This window comes from Artemia sp. Qi Xiang Cuo, chromosome 3 (assembly GCF_049724085.1).
Source record: "Artemia sp. Qi Xiang Cuo chromosome 3, ASM4972408v1, whole genome shotgun sequence".
Taxonomy (NCBI): Eukaryota; Metazoa; Arthropoda; class Branchiopoda; order Anostraca; family Artemiidae; genus Artemia; species Artemia sp. Qi Xiang Cuo.
In genome coordinates, this window is record NC_142796.1 from 93,332,803 (window position 1) to 93,353,911 (window position 21,109).

Here is a 21,109-nt window from a genome sequence, read left to right on the forward strand (position 1 = left end):
TTTCAAGAGGTCCTTTCTAGAAGCTCTAAAAAAAGGAAAAAATTCTCCCCAATCAAAAGCATTTCCCCTCTCCCTGCCCCAGATCCTCCCTCCCAAAACTTAGGAATTTACCTTAAAATTTATCCTATTACCCCCTTTGAAATAAAAAAAATTACTGTAATAAGAGTTGCAATTTTCAAATTGATAAAATCAATGTTCTCTCTTAATATTCACCATGATGGATCTCTGCTAATAGCAGAAATCAGCAGACACAATAATTAATCTAAAATCCCTTCTGAATACCCCAATTAATGCATCTTAATAGAACCCAAAATAATCCCCAACAAAAATAGTAGTTTATGATGTTCCCCCAGAAATATCCATTCAGGAGCTAAATGAAGGGCTCTCAGATAGGGCTGGAAACACAATCCCAGTTGAAGATGTTACCCAACTTGGTAAACCCAACTCTAATGGCCTAAAAACAAGTAGATCCTTCTTATTTACACTGAAGGAAAAAATTGACATCCCAGAAAATTTATTCCTATTTGGGCAAATGAAACCACACAAGGAATACAAACCGAAGCCTATCCAGTGTCAGAAGTGTCTCAAACTGGGACACACAACAAACATTTGCAATGAAATTCTGCTAGAGTGTAGTAATTGCAAAGCATTCCATCCTAAAGAGTTGACAACTTGCAACAACACTCAGCCTACATGTATCAATTGCAAAGGCCCACATGAATCTACCAATAAATCACTATGCCCCGCATATAAGAAAAGAGCACTAACACTCCAAATAGCAACAGAGAAGGCCATTCCATACCCCTTTGCAGCAATGGAAGCAAATGCTGCCCAACAATACCAAATAAAGCCCGTTATGAAACCAACCAAAACCCCAAAGTCAAACGCCCCCAATGCATCAAGTACCCCGTATAAAACACCATCCTCTAAGCCCCCAACCACACATCCCTATCATAAGGAATCACCAAGTCAACAAGCCTCCTTGTCCAGAGAGATGAGGTCAGCCTGCCCCCCCCCCCTCCCAAGAAGAAACAAACCAGAAACACTACCAGGAATTAATCCCTTAACTGACAAACAGGATGCACAACCAAACATGCAATTCCCGAATATAGGCTTATTCATTCTAAACTGTAATGCAGTTCAGGCCATGAACATACATAAACTACAGAAAACAAAAATCATTGCAGAATTGGCAAAAATCTACATCCCTGAAGATATGCTCGTTCAAGCAAAAAAAGATCTTGCTTTACAATTAACAAAGCTGAACATTGACGCACAATCATTTGAAAAATAAATCAACAAAACAACACATATCAATACTCCAGTGGAACGAAAGATCACTCAGAAAATAAGCTAAATGAACTAATATATTTTATGAATAATAATTCCATTAATATTACTTGCCTCCAGGAAACTCATTTAACCCAAAATCAACAAATTAAGTCTCTGGGATATACTATCCTGAGAAAGGATAGATCATCAGAGAGAAAAGGAGGTGGAGTAGCTTTATTAGTTAAAAATAATATAAAATTCTGTGGCATCAAAACTTTCATATTAAGCTTTTATAACCCTAATGGCCAAACTACAGATGCCATGGATTTCTTTAAATATATAAATAATTCTAATATATTAAAAAATATCATTATTTGTGGAGATTTCAATGCCCACAGCCTTTTGTTGGGGAATAAACCAGCAAATACAGCTGGTAAATTGATTGAGCATATGACTTCAAATAATACTGATTTAGCTGTTGCTATCCCTTCAAACCTGAATACATATTTCAACCCCAAAAGTGGCAGATTCTCCACAATAGACTTACAAATTGTGTCATTAAACATTTTGAATAAAATTTATATAAATAAAATTGATAGTCTATGTACTGACCATTTTGCTATAGTTTGCTCCCTAAATAAACCTGCTGAAGCTCTATCACATACCTCCAAATATATCAACACTAAAGCAAATTGGTCTTATGTTCCAAAATAAGCTAAATGATGAAATTACAAATTTCATCCAAAATTCATGCATTTCAAACACAACAGTAGCCACAAATGCTGAAGTCTTGACATATATACTAATAAATACAGAAAATCATGCTATCCCCAGGACAACACCCAAGAAAATCTTCCCTAAACACATTCCCAAAGCATGGTGGATAAACGAGTGCCAAAATAAATGGAGAACGAAAAAGTCAGCTAGGAGAGCATTCATAAAAAAAACATCACATACTACATATTTAAAAAAAATTACAAGCAGAATCTAATCTAAAAAGGACTATAATAGATGCTAAATATAAATACTGGAATAATTTTGCAAATAATCTCTCCAGAGAAACACATGAGCCAATTATACATAAAGTAATAAGCCACATCTGTGGGAAAAAGACTTCCCCCAACCCACTCCTGTATGAGCTTATACATAATAATACCCATTATGACAATGATAATGAAAAAGCTAAGCTGTTTGAAACTCTTTTTGTTAATAAGCTAACATCAAATAATCAAAGCAAAATGTCCCCAATTTCTATGAACCCAAGTTACCAACCACTCCCAGGATCCGAGTATATAACTAGTCCATTTTCAATCCAGGAAACGAATAATGCAATACATCATATTAGGACCTAAACTAGCGGCAGCTATGACAATATACACCCTACATGGATAAAGAATCTCACCCCTTCATACAAACAGGAACTGCTAAATTGATATAATCACGCTTGGTCATCTTCTATGTTCCCCAATATATGGAAATGTTCGTCCCTCCTACCAATCCTAAAGAAAAATAAACCCAAAGATAACCCTGAGTCCTATAGGCCCATAATGATTACTCCTGTGATAGGGAAAATAATGGAGAAAATGATATATTACAGACTCCTCTGGTTTGTTGAAAAAAATAATATGATCCCTCACACTCAAACTGGATTCAGGAAACACCACTCCTCAACAGATGCTTTCATTTTGCTAACAAATGCAATAAATGAATCATTCTAAAAAAATAATGTCCTAGTAGCAGCTTTCCTAGATTTTAAAGGGGCATATGACAATGTGAACCACCAAATCCTTCTAAACAAACTTGCAAACCTTGGACTACCCCCCAAGCTAGTATATTTTATAAAATCCTTCATAGAAGTGTGAAGATTCATTGTTTGTGTTGGTTCAGCCTCTTCACCCCAAAAGACAACAACCAAAGGCCTACCTCAGGGAGCAGTCCTCAGTTGCCTCCTCTTTGCCCTATATCTCTGGGACATGAGCCTACCCCACACGAATCTACAATATACTGATGATCTGGTGCTATGGTCATCTGGCAACACCTTTGAGATGGCACAGTCAAATCTGCAAAAGTCACTTTTCCAATTTGAAAAATTCTCTCAACATTCAGATTTACCCATTGCACCTACCAAGTCAAAAATAATCCAATTTCATCGAAAGCAAAACCATGTTAATGCAAAACTAACTCTAAATGGAACAACTATTCCAGAACATAATCATATTAATTACCTAGGTCTCAATTTCCACCTCCACATTTCAAACACAATAAAAAAATGCTATAGAAAAACAAATATACTAAAAAGACTTCCTTCCACACCCTGGGAGTCTAAGGAGAAAACCTTACTCCAGTTTTATAAATCACATATAAGACCCCATATTGACTATTGTCTCATCGTCTATCGTGCATGTGCAAAGACCCAGATGCAAAAAATTGAAACAACACAAAATGATATAATACGTCTCATATTTGGTCTTAGTAAACCCACAAGCACCAAGTTTCTGCTTATGGAGAGTGAATTAACAACAATAAGGGAGAGACGTAGCTTTCTCTTGACAAAACATCTTACAAAAATTGAATCAAATAGCTCACACACCCTACATAATTGGTTAAGAAATCCAGCCATGTATAGAGGCATTACAGATGAGTATGCCAATATTCAGAAGAAGTTCCCTGTACCGGCAAAGTCTATTGCACCTACTTTCCCCCAATCCCCTCCATGGAATTGGTCAAATCCCATAATAAATACTGATTTCTCAAAGTGGAATAAAGATTTAACCCCCAGTACTTTTGCCCAGAAAAAATTTGCTGAACTTAATACAATTACCTATAAAAATCATTTCCAAATATTTGTTGATGGGTCCAAAATGAATGAGAAGGTAGCAAGTGGTGCTTTCCTTCCTCACCTAAACATTGCAATGGGCGAGAGCTTATATAATTATTTATCTATAATGTCTGCTGAGTTAAATGCCATAATCATGGCATTAGAACACCTTAAGGATAACCAACCTCTGATTGCAAATTCAAATAATATTATTATATATTCTGACTCTTTATCAAGCCTTGAGTTGCTGGCCTCAGCTCCTCAGTATAAGTTGGACATTGACACTTATCATTGTCTCAGTATTATAGATAATCTTGCTTCAAGTGGCATAAGAACTTATTTTCAGTATATTCCTAGCCACTCTGGCATAAGTGGCAATCATCAGGTTGATGAAATAGCAAAAAATGCTATAAATATTGACCAGCCAAGTGGGAGACCAATCCCAATTAGAGATATTTACCAATGGAGACTATCAGATATTAATTTTGACAAGAATAGTCCTATCCTTTCCCCCTTTCCCAAGAAGTATTTTTCTAAAATTTATCATAGAATTTGTTCTGGAACAAATGGACTAAATTTTCTTGCATTCTCATATAAGTTTTCTAATTCAAGTGGTTCAATTCCCCTGTCCCCTCTTTGCAGGCATTGTAATATGAATAATGAAACGATTGACCATTGCCTATTTGAATGTAATATGCTGACGTCTATACAAAATACTTTGATTCGTAAACTGTTAAAATGCTTTAAACGCCACAAAACCTCCCTCTCAGCCAAGAGCCTAGCCAACTATACCTGCAACCAGAGCATAGAAATCGACATCTATCATCTTATAATTGAACTCCTTGAGTCGAAAGATCTACTGAAAGATATCTGAAAATATCTAATATTTATGAGGCAATCAAGCCAGTAGCTCTGTAGCCCACAGAGTGAAGCAAAAGGACAAGGGCTAAATAGTATTACTGAAAAGCCCGCCTGCTGTTAAATAGAAGAAGAAGGTGATTTTCCTTGTTCTTCAAGGTAGTTGGTTTTCTATTCAAGGTTTTTAACAATGGTGCTTCTAATGATGTAGCCTACTTTTTTGTCATGCCTTTTTCAAGAGATTTCAAGCTCAATTCAAAATTCCTGCCAATTTGTTTTCAAAATAACATTTTACTACTAAAAATAATGAAAATAATAGTTGACATCAAACAGAAATTTTTTCTTGCTAGACAGTTTTCTTAAAAAACTATTTTGAAGCTTTCAGCTATTATGAGCTGTTTTGAGCCCTTTATGGGACCCAAACTGGAGTTCACTCAATAAGGGATTATTCAACTTAGAAAGAGCTTAGCCTAAATAAGAGACATCAAGTGATGTATTCATGGTACTTGTATGATATAACCCTACTGCTTAAGTTGTTCATTCATTGACAAATTATACAACTGATTTTTATTAGTTTCTTTCAGCTTAGCATGACACAAGCTAAAGAGAAGTGACGGAATATATGGTAAATATATAATTTGGGATATATTTTTCCATGTTGGGGGGGGGGAGTAAATTACTTGAACAGTGTGAAGTTAGAAAACAATTCTTTCTACAGAATATGCAGAATAGTAACTATTACATTAGACATGCAGACCCACTAAAGTTTCCCCCACCTATATCCCCCTAATGTGCAAATGTACAACCCAAATTTGTTTCTAAAGTACTATATGGTAAAATTCTACTTTAGCTACATTTTGATATCTTGGAAATGGGTTAGGTTAGGAAAATGAAACTTTCAGGGATAAGTCTACAGTGTAAAGTATGTCCTGGTGAGGTATTTTGAAGTACCTACCTCTACTCCTTCTCTCTCTAGATGGTCCTAAAATTTGCCTACATGATAGGTCTATTACCTATTGAAATTTTGACAACACAAAATTTTACCTTAATTTTCAGTTATCAGTTACTTTTCTTTGGATTTTATTCTGAAAATGTAATTCCTATTATTTGAGTAAAATTTTAGCCCTATCAGTTTTAATCATATCAATTTTTTTTCAAAATTTATGAAATGTAGTTGCATATCTTTAAAGCCTTATACATTGGGACTGGGCAAAGTTGCAAAGCTGAAAACAATTTTCTTGTACTTTATTCAAGCAGAAGAACTATTTTGAAAGGTTTCACTTTAGTAACACAGAGACTTTTAAAGGTCATCAAAGGTCAGGATCCTCTAGAGGGAGGAGTGGAGGTAGGTGCTTCAAAATACCTTCTTGGGACATATTTTAGCCAGTAGACCCATCCCTGAAAGTTTCATTTTCCTAACCTAACCCATTTTCAAGATAGCCAAAAGTAGCTAAAGTATAATTTTACCATACAATATTTTTATATTACTTTGGTACATTTCATTAGGATTGAACACCAGAGAAACATATTAGGAAGGGGATATAAGTACCATATTCACTTTATTCCTAGCTAAATTATGTGAATATGTATAAACTTGCCAAGCCTCTCCCATACAATGCTACCCTTTTTTGTTTGGAAAGCCAACATGGAATTTGGAACCACAAATTGGTAAATATCTTGATTAACAGTGTATTCAGATAGTCTAGCTAAGAAACAAACTTACCTCCAAATCAAATTTTCATCCTGAATCCAAATTTGACATTTGTTTCCCTCACGAACTCAATTTTAAGCTCTTTACAGACCCTAAAAGATGATACCTTTTTCTCTTATTTTAGATACAGCTACCTGTTTAGAGCATCAGTTTTGTTTAAACCAGTTTATTTGTAGGCCTTGAATTGACAAAACAAAGGGTAAATATTTGTACCAAATCATATTATTGAGTTTCAAATAAAGTGAAATATACCATTAGATGCCTTTTTTTATGCTGATTATGAATATAACAACCATTTCTATTGGAAATGAATTTTAGCCCCCCCCCCCTATATATGTCAATTCCGGATATATATTTGCACATATGGGGGTGGGGGTTAGGTTAGGGTAAATAATTGGTAAATTTCTACCAAATCATATTATTGACTTATGCATAAAGTGAATATACCACTTGATGCCTTTTTTTATGCTGATTACAAATACATTAATCATTTTTCTTGGAAATGAATTTCAGCCCCCCCCCCCTATATATTCCAATTAAGGGTATATATTTCTAAAACCTAACCAAACCATGAATTGCCATATATAGGAGGGGGCTGAAATTCATTTCTGATAGAAGTGATTATTATATTCATAATCAGCATAAAAAAAAGGCATCAAATGGTGTATTCACTTTATTCCTAACTCAGAATTTTACCCTGAATTACTCTGTTAATAAAGATATTTACCCACAAATATGGAATCCTGACTTCAGTGCTTAGCCTAGGCTACTACAATTAGCCTAGTGTACCCAAAGATGAATAAATCAAAAATGCAGTTTGAATGATGTGGTATACCAAACATTTGTACTACAAATTGGTGGGTCTATTATTGTTTCCAGTAGCGTATTTATTTAATTACTTGCATTTTCCTTCTTCTAGCTAATACACAAGATTTGCCAAAACTGCATTTGAATGTTTAGTGTCTCTCCCTCCATCATACTTCTTTTCCAATGTTGCCAACTCCTAACTTTTGAGGGATGAAAATTGAGGCCCAAAAAGAGAAATTTTTGCACGAAAAGAGTGAAGTCAAAATAGTACACAAGTACCAAAACTCCTTCCACCTCCGGAAATTAAAAAAAAATAAAACCTCAAATAAAATTCGCAAATTTGGAAAGCCTTATTTTCCACGGGGGGTATTTTCCGGGAGAGGGGGGGGGTATTTACCGGGAGGTATTTTCTGCGGGTGGTTATTTTCCATGGGGAAGGGGGGGGGTATTTTCCTCAGGGGGGGTATGTCTTGCAGGGGTTATTTTCCGGGGGTTAAAGGCCTAGAACTGTTCCGATTGCTATTACGGCATTTGAGAATTACCATACATTATGCTGTGCCGATTAAAATACTGCCCTGGATTTTTTTTTAATGTACTTAAACTGAAAAGTTACGAGCGGCTTCCAATTAATTTTGCAACTGTCATACGTTTCCTGACAAGTGTCACAGGTTTTGTTTGCTGGTCACAGACAAAATTGTTACTAGCCTTTTGCCTTTAGATAGGGGACGTCCGAAATGTGCCAACGAATTTGGGACAGAACCGACGACAACCGTCATTTGTTACTTCGTTTTTTAGGTGTTAAAACAATGTTTATTAGTTGCGAAAAATTGTGATACATTGTGGAGAAAAACTCATGTATAAAAGTAAAGTCAGATTTTTTTACTTCACTCTTTTCGTGCGAAAATCTCTTTTTGGACCTGAGTTTTAACTCCCTCAGAAGTTAGAAGTTGGCAACATTGGACAAGAAGTATAATGGGGGAAGAGACGCTAAAAATTCAAATGCAATTTTGGCAAACCTTGTGTATTAGCTAGAAGAAGGAAAATACAAGTAATTAAATAAATACGCTATTGGAAACAATAACAGATCCTCAAATTTGTTGTAAAAATATTTAGTATACCGTATCATTCAAACCGTTCATTTTTGATATATCCATCTTTGGATACACTAGACTAATTGCTGTAGCCTTGGCTAAGCAATGAAGTCAGGATTCAATATTTGTGGATGATTAACAGAGTATTCAGATAGTTAAGAAGCAAACTCACCTCTAGAATCAGGATTTCATGATATATATGAAATTCATCTCAATTGCAAATTCAATTTTAACCTAGCCTATTCTTTCTAAACTTATCCAAATATATAGCCCATATTATGTATTTTTATGCATTTATTGGTTCTTTGTTTTGTCATTATCAATTCAATGCCAAATAGAGCTATTGCACTAAGGAATAACAACTCAGGAATATTCACATGCTTCTAGTTTCTATTTAATTACCTTATAGCAAAGTTTAGTTTTGAAAATGATTAGGGAAGTTGCATTTACTTTTAAGGCTATGTCGGAGCATACATTAAATACTGATATCAACATTTGCATGTGAAGTATAAAATAAGAATGCTAGTTGGTTACATACACTTGAAATTAGAATCGTAGTTGATAGAGAACCAAAGGAACATCAGCATACCCAGAAAACTTGGTGTGAGTAGCCTTGTTCCTGGGCACCATAAATAAGAATGCTGGATGGTTACATACAATTGAAGTTAGAATCATAGCTGATAGAGAACCGAAGGAAAACCAGCACACCCCGAAAACTTAGTGCAAGTAGCCTTGTTCCAGGGCACCACAAATAAGAATGCTGGTTGGTTACATACACTTGAAGTTAGAATCATAGCTGATAGAGAACCAAAGGAAAACCAGCACACCCAGAAAACTTCGTGTAAGTAGCCTTGTTCCTGGGCACCAAAAATAAGAATGCTGGTTGGTTATATAAACTTGAAGTAAGAATCATAGCTGATAGAGAACCGAAGGAAAACCAGCACACCCAAAAAACTTGGTGCAAGTAGCCTTGTTCCTGGGCACCATAAATAAGAATGCTGGTCGGTTACATACACTTAAAGTTAGAATCATAGCTGATAGAGAACCGAAGGAACACCAGCAAACCCAGAAAACCTGGTGTAAGTAGCCTTGTTCCTGGGCACCACAAATAAGAATGCTGATTGGTTACATACATTTGAAATTAGAATCATAGCTGATAGAGAACCGAAGGATAACCAGCACACCCAGAAAACTTGGTGTAAGTAGCCTTGTTCCAGGTCACCACATATAATAATGCTGATCGGTTATATACACTTGAAGTTAGAATCATAGCTGATAGAGAACCGGAAGAAAACCATCACACCCAGAAAACTTGGTGTAAGTAGCCTTGTTCCTGGGCACCAGAAATAATAATGCTGGTTGGTTACATACACTTGAAGTTAGAATCATAGCTGATAGAGAACCAAAAGAAAACCAGCACACCCAGAAAACTTGGTGTAACTACCCTTGTTCCTGGGCACCACATATAAGAATGCTGGTTGGTTACATACACTTGAAGTTAGAATCATAGCTGATAGAGAACCGAAGGAACACCAGCGCATCCAGAAAACTTGGCGTAAGTAGCCTTGTTCCTGGGCATCACAAATAATAATGCTGGTTGGTTACATACACTTGAAGTTAGAATCATAACTGATAGAGAACCGAAAGAAAACCAGCACACCAGGAAAACTTGGTGTAAGTAGCCTTGTTCCTGAGCACCACAAATAATAATGCTGGTTGGTTACATACACTTGAAGTTAGAATCATAGCTGATAGAGAACATAAAGGAAACCAGCACACCCAGAAAACTTGGTGTAAGAAGCCTTGTCCCTGGGCACCACAAATAATAATGCTGATTGGTTACATAAACTTGAAGTTGGAATCATAGCTGATAGAGAACTGAAGGAAAACCAGCACAGCCATAAAACTTGGTGTAAGTAGCATTGTTCCTGGGCACCACAAATAATAATGCTGGTTGGTTACATACACTTGAAGTTAGAATCATAGCTGATAGAAAACCAAAGGAACACCAGCACACCCAGAAAACTAGGTGTAAGTAGCCTTGTTCCTGGGCACCACAAATAATAATGCTGGTTGGTTACATACACTTGAAGTTAGAATCATAGCTGATAGAAAACCAAAGGAACACCAGCACACCCAGAAAACTAGGTGTAAGTAGCCTTGTTCCTGGGCACCACAAACAAGAATGCTGGTCGGTTACATACACTTGAATTAGAATCATAGCTGATAGAGAACCGAAAGAAAACCAGCACACCCAGAAAACTTGGTGTAAGCAGCCTTGTTCCTGGGCACCACATATAAGAATGCTGGTTGGTTATATACACTTGAAGTTAGAATCATAGCTGATAGAGAACCGAAGGAACACCAGTACACCCAGAAAACTAGGTGTAAGTAGTCTTGTTCCTGGGCACCACAAATAAGAATGCTGGTCGGTTACATACACTTGAAGTTAGAATCATAGCTGATAGAGAACCGAAAGAAAACCAGCACACCCAGAAAACTTGGTGTAAGTAGCCTTGTTCCTGGGCACCACATATAAGAATGCTGGTTGGTTGCATACACTTGAAGTTAGAATCATCGCTGATAGAGAATCGAAAGAAAACCAGCACACCCATAAAACTTGGTGTAAGTAGTCTTGTTCCTGGGCACCATAAGTAATAATGCTGGTTGGTTACATACACTTGAACTTAGAATCATAGCTGATAGAGAACCAAAAGAAAACCAGCACACCCAGAAAACTTGGTGTAAGTAGCCTTGTTCCTGGGCACAACAAATAATGATGCAGATTGGCTACATACACTTGAAGTTAGAATCATCGCTGATAGAGAACCGAAAGAAAACCAGCACACACATAAAACTTGGTGTAAGTAGTCTTGTTCCTGGGCACCACATATAAGAATGCTGGTTGGTTACATACACTTGAAGTTAGAATCATAGCTGATAGAGAACCGAAAGGAAACCAGCACACCCAGAAAACTTGGTGTAAGTAGCCTTGATCCTGAGCACCACAAATAATAATGCTGGTTGGTTACATACACTTGAAGTTAGAATCATAGCTGATTGAGAACCGAAAGAAAACCAGCACACCTAGAAAACTTGGTGTAAGTAGCCTTGTTCCTGGGCACCACGTATAAGAATGCTGGTTGGTTACATACACTTGAAGTTAGAATCATTGCTGATAGAGAACCGAAGGAAAACCAGCACACCCAGAAAACTTGGTGTAAGTAGCCTTGTTCCTGGGCACCACAAATAATAATGCTGATTGGTTACATACACTTGAAGTTGGAATCATAGCTGATAGAAAACCGAAGGAAAACCAGAACAGCCATAAAACTTGGTGTAAGTAGCCGTGTTCCCGGGCACCACAAATAATAATGCTGGTTGGTTACATACACTTGAAGTTAGAATCATAGCTGATAGAGGACCGAAAGAAAACCAGCACACCCAGAAAACTTGGTGTAAGTAGCCTTGTTCCTGGGCACCACATATAAGAATGCTGGTTGTTTACATACACTTGAAGTTAGAATCATAGCTGATAGAGAACCAACGGAACACAAGCACACCCAGAAAACTAGGTATAAGTAGCCTTGTTCCTGGGCACCACAAATAATAATGCTAGTTGGTTACATACACTTGAAGTTAGAATCATAGCTGATAGAGAACCGAAAGAAAACCAGCACACCCGGAAAACTTGGTGTAAGTAGCCTTCTTCCTGGGCACCAAAAATAATAATGCTAGTTGGTTACATACACTTGAAGTTAGAATCATTGCTGATAGAGAACCTAAAGAAAACCAGCACACCCAGAAAACTTGGTGTAAGTAGCCTTGTTCCTGGGTACCACAAAAAATAATGCTGGTTGGTTACATACACTTAAAGTTAGAACCATAGATGATAGAGAACCGAAAGAAAACCAGCACACCCAGAAAACTTGGTGTAAGCAGCCTTGTTCCTGGGCACCCCATTTAAGAATGCTGGTTGGTTACATACACTTGAAGTTAGAATCATAGCTGATAGAGAACCGAAGGAACACCAGCACACCCAGAAAACTAGGTGTAAGTAGTCTTGTTCCTGGGCACCACAAACAAGAATGCTGGTCGGTTACATACACTTGAAGTTAGAATCATAGCTGATAGAGAACCGAAAGAAAACCAGCACACCCAGAAAAGTTGGTGTAAGTAGCCTTGTTCTTGGGCACCACAAATAATAATGCTAGTTGGTTACATACACTCTAAGTTAGAATCATAGCTGATAGAGAACCGAAAGAAAACCAGCACACCCAGAAAACTAGGTGTAAGCAGTCTTGTTCCTGGGCACCACATATAAGAATGCTGGTTGGTTACATACACTTGAAGTTAGAATCATAGCTGATAGAGAACCGAAGGAACACCAGCACACCCAGAAAACTAGGTGTAAGTAGTCTTGTTCCTGGGCACAACAAACAAGAATGCTGGTGGGTTACATACACTTGAAGTTAGAATCATAGCTGATAGAGAACCGAAGGAACACCAGCACACCCAGAAAACTTGGTGTAACTAGCTTTGTTCCTGGGCACCACATATAAGAATGCTGGTTGGTTACATACACTTGAACTTAGAATCATATCTGATAGAGAACCGAAAGAAAACAAGCACACCCAGAAAACTTGGTTTAAGTAGCCTTGTTCCTGGGCACCACAAATAATAATGCTGGTTGGTTACATACACTGTAAGTTAGAATAATAGCTGATAGAGAACCAAAAGAAAGCCAGCACACCCAGAAAACTTGGTGTAAGTAGCGTTGTTCCTGGGCACCACAAATAATAATGCTGGTTGGTTACATATACTTGAAGTTAGAATCATAGCTGATAGAGAACCGAAAGAAAACCAGCACACCCAGAAAACTTGGATTAAGTAGCCTTGTTCCTGGGCACAACAAATAATAACGCTGATTGGTTACATACACTTGAAGTTAGAATCATAGCTGATAGAGAACCGAAAGAAAACCAGCACACCCAGAAAAATTGGTGTAAGTAGCCTTGTTCCTGGATACCACAAATAATAATGCTGGTTGGTTACATACACTTAAAGTTAGAATCATAAATGATAGAGAACCGAAGGGACACCAGCACATCCAGAAAACTTGGCGTAAGTTGCCTTGTTCCTGGGCACCAAAAATAATAATGCTGGTTGGTTACATACACTTGAAGTTAGAATCATAGCTGATTGAAAACCGAAAGAAAACCAGCACACCTAGAAAACTTGGTGTAAGTAGCCTTGTTCCTGGGCACCACATATAAGAATGCTGGTTGGTTACATACACTTGAAGTTAGAATCATAGTTGATAGAGAACCGAAGGAACACCAGCACACCCAGAAAAATTGGTATAAGTAGCATTGTTCCTGGACACCACAAATAATAATGCTAGTTGGTTACATACACTTGAAGTTAGAATCATAGCTGATAGACAACCGAAAGAAAAACCAGCACACCCAGAAAACTTGGTGTAAGCAGCCTTGTTCCTGGGCACCACATATAAGAATGCTGGTTGGTTACATACACTTGAAGTTAGAATCATAGCTGATAGAGAACCGAAGGAACACCAGCACACCCAGAAAACTAGGTGTAAGTAGTCTTGTTCCTGGGCACCACAAACAAGAATGCTGGTCGGTTACATACACTTGAAGTTAGAATCATAGCTTGAAGTTAGAGAACCGAAAGAAAACCAGCACACCCAGAAAACTTAGTGTAAGTAGCCTTGTTCCTGGGCACCACAAATAATAATGCTGGTTGGTTACAACCAGCATTCTTAGTGTATGTGAACAACCAGCATTCTTATATGTGGTGCCCAGGAACAAGGCTACTTACACCAAGTTTTCTGGGTGTGCTGGTTTTCTTTCGGTGCTCTATCAGCTATGATTCTAACTTCAAGTGTATGTAACCAATCAGCATTCTTATTTGTGGTGCCCAGGAACAAGGCTACTTACACCAAGTTTTCTAGGTGTGCTGGTTTTCTTTCGGTTCTCTATCAGCAATGATTCTAACTTCAAGTGTATGTAACCAACCAGCATTATTATATGTGGTGCCCAGGAACAAGGCTACTTACACCAAGTTTTCTAGGTGTACTGGTTTTCTTTCGGTTTTCAATCAGCTATGATTCTAACTTCAAGTGTATGTAACCAACCAGCATTATTATTTTTGGTGCCCAAGGCTACTTACACCAAGTTTTCTGGGTGTGCTGGTTTTCTTTCGGTTCTCTATCAGCTATGATTCTAACTTCAAGTGTATGTAACCAACCAGCATTCTTATATGTGGTGCCCAGGAACAAGGCTACTTACACCAAGTTTTATGGGTGTGCTGGTTTTCCTTCAGTTCTCTGTCAGCTATGATTCTAACTTCAAGTGTATGCCACCACATATAAGAATGCTGGTTGGTTACATACACTTGAAAATAGAATCATAGCTGATAGAGAACCGAAGGAAAACCAGCACACCCAGAAAACTTGGTGTAAGAAGCCTTGTTCCTGGGCACCAAAAATAATAATGCTGGTTGGTTACATACACTTGAAGTTAGAATCATAGCTGATAGAGAACCGAAGGAAAACCAGCACACCCATAAAACTTGGTGTAAGTAGCCCTGTGCCTGGGCACCACAATATGGATTTGGTGCGTATATGTTCTCCAGTGATTTCACGTGAAATAAAGCTTTTTAAACTTTTAAAAAATAAAAGGTGAATTTTCAATTTGCCATACAAATATTGAAAACAATGACAAAAATCTGGGCATTAAAATTAAAATTGAGAATTTTCAAATTCATATGGAACTACCGCGTCAACCTGCGAAACTTGGATCTCTAACACGTTTTCAATGTTTTAGTCTTCAAATGTATCAGTATAATTATAACCTTTCTTAAAAGTACAGAAAAACTTAGCGTTGAAAATATTTTCAACTATATGCAGAATGCTGAAATTTTCCAATAAGAAGTGTAAAATAATATTAGCTATTCTTAAGTAGCGCCTTACTAGTTTCCTTAGACACATCTAAATGAATAAGTTTTATTTTTTAACTTAAAAAAAAATAATAGTTATAATTAAGTGTGCAGAGATGAGAATGGTAAAAATGTTCTATTTAAATTTATGATTTCCCAATTCTGTTTGTAGTATTCATGGGCCCCGGATATCTCAGCAGTTGACCTCAGTTGGTAATTATTAAGCCAATTTTAATCAGCATGTGTTAGCTACATCCAATTTGGACCCTAGAAATAGAGGTCAGTTTATAAAACGAACAAAAATCAGTTTATTTCAGCAAACTTTGCCAGAGCCCCCCCCCCTAAAAAAAAAAAGTTTGTCTGAATTTTAAAAACGTAACAAAAATGGATATAAGCAAATTTATCTGGATCTGGAGTTAAACAGGGATGCGTGTTGTCACCACTGATCTTTATAATAGCTATTGACTATACCTTTCACAACACAATAACAGATGGCATTGTATTATCATCCGGTGTAACAGTCAGCGATTTAGATTTTGCAGACGACATAACATTAGTTCAGGGTTGCAAGCAACGTTTACAGTACTTCATTCACAGGGTCAGTGTGAAAGCCAGCCAGCTTGGCCTTAAAATAAATGCAGGAAAGACACAAGCCATAGCAACATGCAATTCCCCCCTACATATCAAATGTGCTGATGAGGAAATTGAACAAGTTATTGAGTTTAAGTATTTGGGCAGCATCATAGAGAATACTGGACCTACCACAAAAGAAGTCGTAACTAGAATAGGTCAAGCTAACGCAGCCTTCAATCAACTGAAAAGAATCTGGAAATCCAGGAATTATTCAAATCACCTGAAGCTGTGCTTACTCAATAGTATCGTTTTACCAAACCTCCTGTATGCTGCTGAGACTTGGCACTTAAACATTCAACAAGAGAAGAAGATTCGTGCTTTTGAGAACAATTGCCTCCCGAGGATTCTGAATATACATTGGTCGGAAAGGGTCTCAAGCAATACCATTCGGAGAATCACCAATCAACCATTAATAGCCGACCCCATCAGATCCCGTAGATGAGGTATCTCGAACACGCTTTAAGAATGGAAAACCATCGAATCCCGAGGTCTATACTTGAATGGCACCCAGTTGGAAGCCGGAAGCGAGGGAGACCTCGAAACACATTGAGGCGAACCTACAACAGTGACCTATGCCGCTTGAATGCCTCTCTCCAACCACATTGAGAAAATGTATACGCAGCGGCGCATCTCAGACCCGATTGGCGAATATTCACTGATATCCTAGGTGCCCCTGGGGGCGCAGGAGGATCTAAGGTCTAAGGTAAGGTGTAACACCATCCCCCCTCCCCCCCCCCAAAAAAAAAAAATATCCTTGCGTAAAAACCCCTCAAAAACAAAATCCTGGATATACATTGAATTGAATTTAATACAGCCAAGACCAACCCTGGGGAAAACTTTATATTTAGGTAATTTACCTCCACTTAAAAATTGATTAAACAAAGAATATTCAAAGAATTAATATTGACATTTTTAGAACTGAAATTTTTAGTACTTGTAATTTTTATATTTTATCCAGTTTAAAACTTACCACTAGGAATTAAAATTAGACCACATACGAAATATATTTCCCTGGTTTTTGAAGACTATTCTTGAACATTAATCCTAAGTTTATTCAAACACTCCACAATATATATATATATATATATATATATATATATATATATATATATATATATATATATATACATATATATATATATATATATATATCAATTTTTCATAATATCATTCTTAACTATATCAAGAACATAACGTTAATCAAGCCATTACCAAAATCTGGTTTTTGAAGAATATTCTTGAACATTAATCCTAAATTTATTCAAACACTCCCACAATATATATCTATTTTTTCATAATATCACTCTTAACTATCTTAAGAACATAACGTTAATCAACCCATTACCAAAGATACATATAAAATTCTTATATAATCAAAGTAAGTAAGTAAGTAAGTTTATTTGTAACTCGCAATATAAAAGAAATGCGCAGTAAAAAAAGAAAAAACAAAATAATATTATCCACAAGGAAATAATAAGGAAAACACAACATAAATACGATATATCTTAGAAATATCGAGATATCTCGTAACTTAGAAATATCCATAGAATCACTAATCTGTGATTCTATCTGTTCAGAATTCATTTAGATTTATGGCTAAAAGACTTGTGTTGGATTCAAATATATTGCGAAGAATAATATCAAGGCAGACGAAAAAAATAGCTCTCTCCTGGATTATTAACTAACCCGTGTGGGAAGTTTACGTTTAATGAACTTATTGTACTATTATTCAGCGCTCTTTATCTAATCATCACATGTACGTCGCGTGTGTTGGTTTAAATTATTTTTGAAGTGAATTTATAACGAGATGAGCGTTTCCGAGCTTTTGTATTCACCGCTGTTGAACTTTGTTCTTGAAACTTTAAGTGGTGTTGATGAAGCCGTTATTTTACGGAAAGGAGTGGACTTTTTTAAAGATTTGGAAACCGTTAAGTCAGAGAAAGCAAAGCTATGGAGTTTTGTGAATGAATATGATCCCCCTGTCAGAAGGGGCACTAATGCAATTCTCAGTCACCTGCAAGATATTATAGACTTTATGAAGAAATGTGATGCCGATGGAAAACAGCTCCCTTGTTTTGTCATGAAAAGGCCAACAGAAGTCCCTGTTATCTCTGCTACAGCGTTTACACACGTCACAGCCAAGCTTACAAGCCTTGAGCAAGCGATTTCGCTAGTTTCTGCCAAGATTGATTCGTACAATCTGAACTTTACTCAAATACCTGTGATTAGCCAACCTGCTGCGTGTGATACGCATATTACAAATTTTGATCTCCGATCCCCCACCTGAGCATGGTGACCCGCTAAAGCGAAAATCAGTAATAGACTCAATTTCTGGTCATCAGCTGGTGTCCAGAGTGCGAACGACTAAAAAGCGGTGGATGGTGAATATTGAGAAATCTGCAGCTGAAGATTTTTGCAAATCAGCAAAGGAAGCTCTACCTGGTTCTAGTGTGAAAGTTTTATCTAAAAAACACGCTGGTGTTATTCGAGAAGTCCCTTCTGATTTTGACCTTGAAATGCTACGGAACCAGTTTGGTATAGTCGGGTCTAGTCGATTTGAACCAAGCAAATCGATTAAGCTTGAATTTGCAGACGCGATTACTAAAGGATCATTTCTGCGAAACGGTGTGAAGATTGGGTATGAAAACTTCCGTGTTTATGAGTTCAAGCAATTGCTAAAGTGTTGCTTCAAGTGTCGTTCCCCTGGACACTTGCAAAGTGCATGTACTAGTAGCATTCCCAAGTGCGCTCGTTGTGCTGGACCGCATTTATCTACGAACAGTGATCGTTGTACGGAATCTCCGAAATGTGCCAATTGTGGATGATCTCATCCTTCTTACAGCCTACGATGCCCTGTGATTAAGAAGATCACTGATAAGGTCTATTCTCAGAAATGAATCCGGACATAAGTATAGTCTTATTTAATATTAATGGAACGAGAGGTAAGGATTTTTTTATTGATGACCTTTATGTTAATTACGACGTTGTTTGTCTCCAAGAACATTTACTTACCGCCTTTACTAAAACGTTTCTGAGACGGAGCAGTGATCAAGTTGTTTTTGTGCGTCCAGGTAAAGTTACGTGTGACCGCCCTACCGGCGGCTTAGCATGTGTTTTTAAGAAAAATATTTCTGGTGCGAGTCCTGTGCTTTTCCAATCAGATGACCGTTTTCTTGCGGTGCGTCTTGGTAATATTGTATTAATTAATTTGTATCTGCCATATAATGATCGTTCAATTCGTTCACTTCAGAATTTCTCTTGTGCTTGTAATGGTCTTAAAACTTTAATTCAAAAGATATCGGATAACGGGTTGCATTTTGTTATTGCTTGTGATTTTAATACCGATCTGGTTTCTGATAATATAAGGAATGGTCAGCTTTTTGATTCTGTCCCGGCTTATAAAATTGTTCGGAAGTCCCATGATTATTCACCATTCAGGTAGTAAATCAGACATTGATAACGTTATTTGTTCTGCAGCTCTTGTCTGCTCGCCAGTTACGGTTCATCGTGCCGAGAATGATCTTGATAACCTTTCGCTGTCTTTTTGTTTATCAAAGTCTTTTGTTCTTTCTGGGAGTATGTCTAAGAGTCGTGGTGTACGTTCTAAATGGTTTTATAAGCCTGATTGGAATGATGCGAATTTTTCTGTTTATCTTATAACTTTGGCTTCACTTCTAAGTACGATTTATGTTCCTTATTTATGTTCGATCTATGTTCCTATCCTTTTGCAGTGTAGTCAGAATTTTATTTATGCTAAATATGAAATAGACCGATATTATCATTGTATCCTCTCTGCTATGAAAGAAGCTGAAAAAATTTCTGTCCCAGTAAAGCGAATCCGAAAGAATACTCAAAAGCCTCTTTGGTCACTTGACCCTAACCTTAAGGCCTGTAAAAATGAAGCTAAATTTTGGCTAAAAATTTGGACAGAATGTAGTCGGCCTAGGTCCGGTAATGTTTTTCTTATTAAACAGAAAACTAAATTAGAATTTAAGAAGTATCTAAAGTGTCCGATACCAAGGGCTTGATTTTTCATCCTCGCCTAAAGATTGGAGGAAAGCAATTAATTCAAGTCAAACAGACGACTCTGATGTAAGTAGCAATGCTATTCCACCAAGCTCTTGGTATGCATATTATTTGAAGATTTTCTCCGTTTTGAATTGTTCTGTTCATAGAAAGTTTGGTGAAGCGTTTGTTAAAATTGTCCCTAGATTTCTAAGTCAGCGCTTTGTTTTGCCTATATCGCGTTGTGAAGTTTTGAATGCTTTGAATCATCTTAAGTCGAAATCTATTGATGCCGATGGTATCTCTAAAAAGCATCTAACTCCCCAATGTACCGAGCTTGTGTCACATCTTGCGCTTTTGTTTCAAATGTACTAGGCGTCTTTCGTAGTCCCGGAAGGCCACTTGTGTGCAGAGTGACTTCAATTTCAAAGAGGGGTAAACTGCCAACAGATTGCTCTTCCTACCGTCCAGTTTCTGTTTCTTGCAATATTAGAAAGGTCTTCGAGTATATTCTTTTACCTAATTTAACTCAAAATATTTCTTTCTTTAGTGAAAATCAACATGGTTTCAGACCTGGTGTAGGGTGCCAACATGCTCATCGTGTCCTTTCTTCTATTCTAATTTCTAATTCTTCTAAGGGTAAAGGCGTATATCTCTGTACACTTTATCTTTCAAAGGCTTTTGATTCTGTTGTTCATAACCAGCTTTTCTTTTCTTTGGCTTCTTCTGGTGTTAATTTTTCGGTTATTTACCTTCTACGGTTTTGGTATTCTAATTCTTACCTCCGCCTGAAATCTTCTCTAGAAACAACTACTAAAGTGCTTCGTGGTGTTAGGCAGGGAGGTGTTTTATCACCAACCCTGTTCAAAATTTGTATTTCTACTGTTCTGGAAAATATTTCAGGCACTTATTTTTCTGGTTCTACTGATATTTCTTACATTGCCTATGCTG

At 37.0% G+C, this 21,109-nt stretch overlaps 1 long non-coding RNA gene across 2 annotated transcripts in view; it reads right to left on the bottom strand.

Annotated features, from left to right (window-relative positions):
• Nucleotides 1–21,109, bottom strand: part of LOC148954761 (uncharacterized) — a 91,153-nt gene that overhangs the window by 10,488 nt on the left and 59,556 nt on the right. Inside the window, exon 6 of one of the 2 annotated variants that reach the window (XR_016141541.1) lies at nt 6,672–6,751. The exons of the other annotated variant lie outside the window; for it this stretch is intronic. This is a non-coding gene — a long non-coding RNA (uncharacterized LOC148954761). The remainder of the gene's footprint in view (nt 1–6,671; nt 6,752–21,109) is intronic. 2 annotated transcript variants of the gene reach the window in all.